At 44.7% G+C, this 8620-nt stretch overlaps 1 long non-coding RNA gene across 1 annotated transcript in view; it reads left to right on the top strand.

Annotated features, from left to right (window-relative positions):
* Positions 1-7091, top strand: part of LOC139557845 (uncharacterized) — a 48967-nt gene extending 41876 nt beyond the window's left edge. Inside the window, exons 2-4 of the long non-coding RNA XR_011671479.1 lie at positions 2417-2536; positions 2808-3086; positions 6442-7091. This is a non-coding gene — a long non-coding RNA (uncharacterized lncRNA). The remainder of the gene's footprint in view (positions 1-2416; positions 2537-2807; positions 3087-6441) is intronic.
* Positions 7092-8620: the final 1529 nt, after the last annotated feature.

Raw genomic sequence — 8620 nt, 5'->3', positions numbered from 1 at the left:
CATCCTTCCATCTGTAAACATGCCCCCATCCTTCCATCTGTAAGCATGCCTCCTCCTTCCCATCCTTCCATCTGTAAACATGCACCCATCCTTCCATCTGTAAACATGCCCCCATCCTTCCATCTGTAAACATGCCCCCTCCTTCCCATCCTTCCATCTGTAAACATGCCCCCTCCTTCCATCTGTAAACATGCCACCTCCTTCCCATCCTTCCATCTGTAAACATGCCCCATCCTTCCATCTGTAAACATGCCCCCTCCTTCCCATCCTTCCATCTGTAAACATGCCCCCTCCTTCCCATCCTTCCATCTGTAAACATGCCCCCTCCTTCCCATCCTTCCATCTGTAAACATGCCCCCTCCTTCCCATCCTTCCATCTGTAAACATGCCCCCTCCTTCCCATCCTTCCATCTGTAAACACGCCCCCTCCTTCCCATCCTTCCATCTGTAAACATGCCCCCTCCTTCCCATCCTTCCATCTGTAAACATGCCCCTATCCTTCCATCTGTAAACATGCCCCCCTCTTTCCCATTCTTCCATGAGGAAATTGCTGATCTGACAGGGTATGATTGGTGGAAGCAATGTGGTGGAAGTCATGTTTTACCCTGTCAACTCATTTACAGATCATTAACCACGTTTCCGTCCACAGTTTTTATGCGGGTTAAATCCTACCGTATAAAACAAATCACGACAGCTGTGATGGAAACAGGAAGTGTGGCTAAAATGGTATAAATCTCGACAGACAATTTGTTCGTTCGACACGGTGGGATCGTTTTGTGTCGGTAATATGAATTATGCGAGGAGGAATTGTGTTGAAAACAGTTTTATACTCATTAAATAAATTGTGAATAAAGTTAACTTCATAAAAGAGACAGGAAGCAACGGTAAAAAGCCCTACCTTTTGAATTCCACATGGGAACTATGGCAAGTAAAAATACAAAAATAAACATTTTGTGGCGCTCTGATGATATCAACATCCTTGCTCTTATTTTGAAGTGAGATATAGCATCCATATTATACTGAACAAAAATATACTATAAACGCAAAAAATGTTGCTGAGTTACAGTTCCTTAAAGGAAATCAGTCAGTTGAAATATATTCATTAGGCCCTAGTCTATGGATTTCACATGACTGGGAATACAGATATGCATCTGTTGGTCACAGATACCTTAAAAAAAAAGGTAGGGTCGTGAATCGGAAAACCAGTCAGTATCTGGTGTGACCACCATTTGCCTCATGCAGTGCAACACATCTCCTTCACATAGAGTTGATCAGGCTGTTGATTGTGGCCTGTGGAATGTTGTCCCGCTCCTCTTCAATGGTTGTGTGAAGTTGCTGGATATTGGCGGGAACTGGAACACACTGTCGTACATGTCGATCCAGATCATCTCAAACCAGCTCAATGGGCGACGTTGGGCCTTGCATTATCATGCTGAAACATGAGATGATGGCAGCGGATGAATGACACAACAATGGGCCTCAGGATCTCATTGCGGTATCTCTGTACATTCAAATTGCCATCGATAAAATGCAATTGTGTTTGTTGTCCGTAGCTTATGCCTGCACATACCATAACCCCATCACCACCATGGGGCACTCTGTTCACAACATTGAAATCAGCAAACCGCTCGCCCACACAACGCCATACACGTGGTCTGAAGTTGTGAGGCTGGTTGGACGTACTGCCAAATCTTCTAAAATTACGGCTTATGGTAGAGAATTCTCTGGCAAAAGCTCTGGGGGATATTCCTGCAGTCAGCATGCCAATTGCACGCTCCCTCAAACTTGAGACATCTGTGGTACTGAATTGTGTGATAAAACTGACCATTTTAGAGTGGCCTTTTATTGTCCCCAGCACAAGGTGCACCTGTGTAATGATCATACTGTTTAATCAGCTTTTTGATATGCCACACCTGTCAAGTGGATGGATTATCTTTGCAAAGAAGAAATACTCACTAACAGGGATGTAAAGACATGAGAGAAATAAGCTTTTTGTACCTATGGAACATTTCTGGGATCTTGTATTTCAGCTCATGAAACATGGGACCAACACTTTTACATGTTGAGTTCATATTTTTGTTCAGTATAGATGGAAAAAGGTAAAGAAATTCCAATACTTTTCAAAAACTACAGAAAGACATGTCAGGAAAAGGCTTCAATAAACCGTGGAACCTTCTTTGGAACAAATGAACGTCCCTGAAGCAAAGCTACATGGCTGGTAGAAAAAGCCTGTTCCGTTATTTCAAGGAGATTAATGAAATCCTCGGCGCACGGCCCATGGTTTCTCTGTTGAGCATCAACAGCTCAAGTACAGTTTTTGTTCTTTTTTAAATATATGAACATACATAGTATATGCCTAATTTGCCTATTGCTTGGATGTGGGCTGTAGCTTAATGTATTTTTCATATTTTCCAAGGTGAGCTGAGCCATGAGGAAGTGGACAGTCGGGATGCCGAGGACAACACCCTGGAGACTATACATTCGTAGGCTATGCAACTGCAGCCTAACGTTATGTGTTGCCGTTCCAACACTGCTGGTATTGTCTTTATTGCTATACTCTGTATGGATGTGTGTGTTTTTTTTTTAAATAGCCTACTTCTTAAATAGGAAGGCCTTTGTTCTTGTTACACAGTTGCATTATGCAATGGATTTACTTGGGTATGACAGAGACTATGTTTGACATTTGTATGAGTAACTGTAGAGCAGTGGCTCATTGCTGATCTTTGAGTCCTAGCTGAGCAGACTGCAATTTGTATATTTAAGATGGATTAAAAAGGCTGCTTTTGTGTGTTTTCCCCTTACTTTAGATAAAGCCTGCTGCTCCTGAGACCAGCATTCAGTGACGCAGACCAATCCGAGTCACCTTCAGCCTCACCATCCAACCCACAACGTTTCTGGAGTCTACCAGCATAGAGCACCTTCAATGTGAATCCTTTTCCAGACATGCAAGGTATCAATGATAACCTGCTCAAGCAAGCAGAACAGGATCAGGATACCTCGCATGCATCACCAAGGCGGTCAAATGCTTTGAACGTTGTGCCAATGCAGCAGAGAGGCATGCAAATGCTTCTGAGAGGATGTCTGGGGTGAGTAACTATGCTACACACCCAGCATAGCCAATAGCCTAGTTAATATCCTACCATTAACCATCTGCAGCATACACAACCATGTACCCTGATGGGGGGGGGGATCACATACACCAATAAAGTTACGATAACTTGGTCAAGATGAATTCTTGAAAATCCATTTGGACACGAGCATTGGGTAGGCTATAGGCAAGCCAACATGCAAGATCATGCCACACGGTATTATACCCGGCTATCAACAATGTCTTTTATGGGTAGGATAAATGTATCAGGTAGAGGAAATCAACAATGGAAACATTTCAAGCTTTATTTTTTATTCGATAAATCCAAGTTTGTGAGATAGAGTGTCTTAGCTGGATGTCAAGTAATTACGCACCGCTTTTTTTAATCCGCAACAAGCCAGTATGATGGAAACACTTCTCTGGTAGGAAAGTGCACATATTCTTTTTATACTAATTTTAGAATATTCGCATGAAAAGCTGTTGCCAATTGGATGGATTACCTGCATTATCTGACAGCTATTACTGTAGCCACAGCCATTGTAGGACAAGAAAACAAAGAGGGTAGGTGTAGAAGGAATAGAAACTTACTACGGCATGCTGGGAGAACTCCAAGGAAATATCAGGAAGATGAATTCCAGCGTCAGCATTAAATTGGCATTGTGCAATGGTGTATGACAGGGTGACAGGGATTATATAGGACTCCTGCTAGACTAGAAGTGCCACCTCTTGTTCGTGTTTTCTTTGAGATTGTAGTGACACTTCCTGGTCAAAATAATAGTCAGTGTTTTACTCAGTGGCTGGGTCTGAAATGACTCCTTACCCTCTGGGCACAAACTGGTTGAATCAACGTTGTTTTGAGAGTTTCAACCACAGGATTAAGTCATCATGGTAACCAAATTTCAACATAGACAAACCTTCATTTGAAATAAGAATGTGTTGGATCATGACAGCGATCATGACAGCGAGTTCAGTTAACTTGAGTGGCCTGGTCAGTCCCAGACCTGTTCAGTCCCAGTCCTGTTCAGTCCCAGTCCTGGTCAGTCCCCAGACCTGTTCAGTCCCAGACCTGTTCAGTCCCAGTCCTGTTCAGTCCCCAGACCTGTTCAGTCCCCAGACCTGGTCAGTCCCCAGACCTGTTCAGTCCCCAGACCTGGTCAGTCCCCAGACCTGTTCAGTCCCCAGACCTGGTCAGTCCTGTTCAGTCCCCAGACCTGTTCAGTCCCCAGACCTGTTCAGTCCCAGACCTGTTCAGTCCCCAGACCTGGTCAGTCCCCAGACCTGGTCAGTCCCCAGACCTGTTCAGTCCCAGACCTGTTCAGTCCCCAGACCTGTTCAGTCCCAGACCTGTTCAGTCCCAGACCTGTTCAGTCCCCAGACCTGTTCAGTCCCCAGACCTGGTCAGTCCTGTTCAGTCCCCAGACCTGTTCAGTCCCAGACCTGTTCAGTCCCCAGACCTGTTCAGTCCCCAGACCTGGTCAGTCCTGTTCAGTCCCCAGACCTGTTCAGTCCCCAGACCTGTTCAGTCCCCAGACCTGTTCAGTCCCCAGACCTGTTCAGTCCCCAGACCTGTTCAGTCCCCAGACCTGTTCAGTCCCCAGACCTGGTCAGTCCCCAGACCTGTTCAGTCCCCAGACCTGGTCAGTCCTGTTCAGTCCCCAGACCTGTTCAGTCCCCAGACCTGTTCAGTCCCCAGACCTGGTCAGTCCCCAGACCTGTTCAGTCCCAGACCTGTTCAGTCCCCAGACCTGGTCAGTCCCCAGACCTGTTCAGTCCCAGACCTGTTCAGTCCCAGACCTGGTCAGTCCCCAGACCTGTTCAGTCCCCAGACCTGTTCAGTCCCCAGACCTGGTCAGTCCCAGACCTGGTCAGTCCCCAGACCTGTTCAGTCCCCAGACCTGTTCAGTCCCAGACCTGTTCAGTCCCCAGACCTGTTCAGTCCCCAGACCTGGTCAGTCCCCAGACCTGTTCAGTCCCAGACCTGGTCAGTCCCCAGACCTGTTCAGTCCCAGACCTGGTCAGTCCCCAGACCTGTTCAGTCCCAGACCTGGTCAGTCCCCAGACCTGTTCAGTCCCCAGACCTGTTCAGTCCCCAGACCTGTTCAGTCCCCAGACCTGTTCAGTCCCAGACCTGTTCAGTCCCCAGACCTGTTCAGTCCCCAGACCTGTTCAGTCCCAGACCTGTTCAGTCCCCAGACCTGGTCAGTCCCCAGACCTGTTCAGTCCCCAGACCTGGTCAGTCCCCAGACCTCAACCCAATAGAGCATCTCTGGGATGAGATGGAACGGGCTGTTCAAGTCATTAATGTACCGCCGTCCAATCTGCTGAAACTGCGTGATGCCATGGTGTCAGTATGGACCAATATCCCTGTGGAACGTTTCCAACAAAGGGGGGTCCGACCCGGTACTAGATGGGTGTACCTAATAAACTGTCCAGTGAGTGTATATCATCAGTAATGTCATTTAGGTCTATATAGCATTTTCAAAGTCAGCAACAGCTATTGTTTCAATTCAACCCATAATTCAACAAAAACCTGACTAGGGTTTAAAGCTCTGGTTGATTTTAAAATTAATAATTGATATGTTGGATTCACATGTCCATCTCAACTAAAAATCTAAGTTAAAGAATAAGACTAAATCAAATCAAACGCTATTTAAATGCACTTAAAGTTTGATTTGATTTTGTCCTATTCTTTATTAACATCGATTTTTGGTTGAGATGGAGACCTGAATCCAACATATCAATTGTTAAATTGTAGACAACTGGAATTTAAGCCACACTAAGTGAGTGGCACAGATGGAACTATCCAATCAGAAGATAAATCTCATTCAAATGTTGATATTTGGTTGTGTTGACAACCAAACACAATAAATATCACTTTTGAAATACCAATAAATAGCTATTAAACTTGTCGACAAGTAAATAAATAATATGTTGGATTCATGTTTCTAACTCAAACAAAAAATGTAAAAAAATTGTATTAAATCCAGTGTCTCAGATGGAACTATCAAAGCAGTAGATATATCTCCTATAAATGTTGATATTTGGTTGCGTTGACAACCAAACACTATTCAATATTACTTTTGTAACACTGTAAATAGGCTAAAGTTAAGGTTATTTTACAAACTAACATTTGACCTTAAAACCATTCCCACATTTTGAGGTTAATGTAACTTTACATTTCTTCTTGTGTAATCATATAAAGCATGTTCAAGGTCTCATGCATAGGTCATCACAGGTCTGTGGAGATCTTCACAATGCCGATGTAATTATAAATAAAATGTCAGAATCTGTCAGAATCTCGATTTTGCATTGATCACTTGCACCATGTACTTTTAATGTAATCTCAACTACAGTCCAGGTCATTTGGTTCTGCTAGCTCCACGCCGGAGCCTTATTTGGTCTTCCTGCCCCAACGAGGCGCGGCCGGTCGCTCGTTAAACCAGGGAGTGCTTGGGGATAAAGGAGGAGGCAGCCTGCACAAAGGGGCAGAGTAAGGAGAGAACAAAGTGATATATGAAGAGAACAAAGTGATATATGAAGAGAACAATAGCTGTGTGATTACCTGTTGTGACCTGGACTCTCAGGCTATCCCCCTTGTGTACCGGACCGGATTGGCTGAGGACCCGAGTGTGAGGATTACCCCTGGAAAACGGAACGGACAACGAGAACGGCTTGTGGACTGTGAGGTGATTGGTGAATTTCCCCTTCTTCCTCTGTGTACCAGAATCCCTAATAAACTCCCCATCTGCCTTCTATTTGTGCTACTGGTGCATGTTTTGTTATTGAACTTGGTGACGTGGAAACCCCACACCCTTGAGCCTGCTACAAGATATTAAAGAGAGATGGATTGAGAAGAGATATTAAAGAGAGATGGATTGAGAAGAGATATTAAAGAGAGATGGATTGAGAAGAGATATTAAAGAGAGATGGATTGAGAAGAGATATTATAGGGAGAAAGAAGAGAGTGAAATAAGATAGAGGAACGGAGGGAGAGAGACAGAAAGAGAGAGACTAAGAGATTGAGGGAGAAAGACAGACAGACAGAGAGGGAGAGAGACTAAGAGATTGAGGGAGACAGACAGAGAGAGAGCGAGAGAGACAGACATACACAGAAGAGAAGGAATGGAGGGAGAGAGACAGAGAGAGATAGAAAGAAAGAGAGAGACTAAGAGATTGAGGGAGAGAGACAGACAGACAGACAAAGAAGAGAAGGAATGGAGGGAGAGAAAGAAACAGGCAGACAAAGAAGAGAATGAATGGAGGGAGACAGACAGACAGACAGACAGACAGACAGACAGACAGACAGACAGACAGACAGACAGACAGAGAAGAGAAGGAATGGAGGGAGACAGACAGACAGACAGACAGAGAAGAGAAGGAATGGATGGAGACAGACAGACAGACAGACAGACAGACAGACAGAGAAGAGAAGAGAAGGAATGGAGGGAGACAGACAGACAGACAGACAGACAGAGAAGAGAAGAGAAGAGAAGAGAAGAGAAGAGAAGAGAAGAGAAGGAATGGAGGGAGAGAAAGAGCAGGAACGTAAATATTTTCTAAAGTGGTTAATCTGCCTGTCAGTGAGTGTTGGCTGGCCTGCCGTTTTACACACACACACACACACACACACACACACACACACACACACACACACACACACACACACACACACACACACACACACACACACACACACACACACACACACACACACACACACACACACACACACACACACCAGCTGCAGTGGAAGAAGAGACAGGCGTTCCTCTCCTCTGGAACAGAACCACTGCTGCTCTCTCCCTGTCAGAGAGAGAGGGATTAAAAATTCATCCATAACCCACCGTCTCTCCTCTGAGGTACTTCCTCTCTAAAAAGATTTCTCGCTCACTTTCTTTCTTTCTTTCTCTCTCTCTCTCTCTCTCTCTTTCTCTTTCTCTCTCACGCCCTCTAAAATAACTCTCCCTTCCTCTCTTTCTACTCTCTCTCTGTCTCTCTTTCTATCCCTCTCTTTCCCTCTCTCTCTGCTTCTCTCTCTCTGTCTCCCTCTGTCTCCACTTTACTTAAAAAAAGTTATCCATTAAGAGTGGCTTGCATGCACTTCAATTTGTCCGAGTCATATATTATTTAGTGATAGTTTGTCCCATTGAGCATCACGGTAGATATTGTGTCTCTTTCGCTCTCTTCTGTGTCTTGGCCCTTGGTACACTGTTACGATTATGTCACGGACTGCGTTAGAGTTCAGGAATAAAAATATTTCCATATGCTATGTGTAATTGGAGTGTCTATTTGCCTATTTGTACCAGGTGCAAATTGCAACCCGACCCAACTTAATTAAAAGCAGGTAGTGGCATCATAAAATCCTGAAATTGATATTAGTCAGAAACTAATCACATCATTCAAAATGTGGCCAGCACCATGTAGTTGCTTTAGGGTGTGCTGATTGCCGTTTTTGATGAGGCAATAAAATGAACACTTTATGGGTGACCAGTCAGGGCAGTGATTGGTTGGTATGCATGAGAGACTGTCATT

This window comes from Salvelinus alpinus, chromosome 28 (assembly GCF_045679555.1).
Source record: "Salvelinus alpinus chromosome 28, SLU_Salpinus.1, whole genome shotgun sequence".
Lineage (NCBI taxonomy): Eukaryota > Metazoa > Chordata > Actinopteri > Salmoniformes > Salmonidae > Salvelinus > Salvelinus alpinus.
This window is presented reverse-complemented; position numbering and strand designations above follow the sequence as displayed.